The following is an 891-nucleotide window of genomic DNA, read 5'->3' as shown; positions in this document are numbered from 1 at the left end:
AGAATCCCGGTGACGTAAAGCAGTAAATCGTCCGCATACATGGCCACGCTTACGCCGTTTGGCAGATGTTTCCCGAACCGTCTCAGAGCCAGATTGAACAGAAGCGGAGAGAGGACTCCCCCTGGGGCACGCCAACGCCACAAGGCCTCGGGTTGCATCTGTCGGAGGAGAAAAAGAGATATCGCTTGCTAACCAGAAAGGAAACTAAATTGAGCAGCCTTGTCGGAACTTCCAATCCCCTCAGCTCGTTAAGCAGAAGCCCGGGCAGAACCGCGTTGAAAGCACCCTTAAGGTCAAGAGCGAGAGCCAACGTGCCCTTGCCCCCACAAAAACCCTTCATGATTTTAGAAACTACGGAGGCCACGCAGTCCATAGATGATCTGCCCCTTCTAAAACCAAACTGGAAATCTGGGATCCAATCATTCCTCTCCGCCAAGAATTCCAACCGCCTCTGGGCCAATCACTCGAATAACTTACAGAAAGTTGATGTTAGAGATATTGGCCTGAAGCCCTTACCCCCAGGTTTAGGGATAAAGTGTACTCGGGTGTTCCTCCAGTATTCCGGGAAGATCACTTAGCCTTACACAAAGACAAAGCCACCCGAAACTCCTCTCGGGAAAAAAGCTGGTTCATATAATCCCGCTCATCGGGATTCGCAATAGGGTCCCTCACCTGAGGAGGAATGTCCGAGTGGACCAACTCATCCTGCAAAACTCGAATGGCTGGCGAATCTGGGTCCGTAATTACCCCTGTATGTGGTTCCCCGACTCGAGAGACCAAGGCCTTAACAGTACGCCATATCCTCGACAGACTCATTGCCGGATCCAAGGACTCACAGAAGGCTCGAAAGGACTGGTGCTTAATGCCTCTAAGCTGAGATTTGACCTCACA

Source organism: Belonocnema kinseyi, chromosome 10 (assembly GCF_010883055.1).
Source record: "Belonocnema kinseyi isolate 2016_QV_RU_SX_M_011 chromosome 10, B_treatae_v1, whole genome shotgun sequence".
Taxonomy (NCBI): Eukaryota; Metazoa; Arthropoda; class Insecta; order Hymenoptera; family Cynipidae; genus Belonocnema; species Belonocnema kinseyi.
This window is presented reverse-complemented; position numbering follows the sequence as displayed.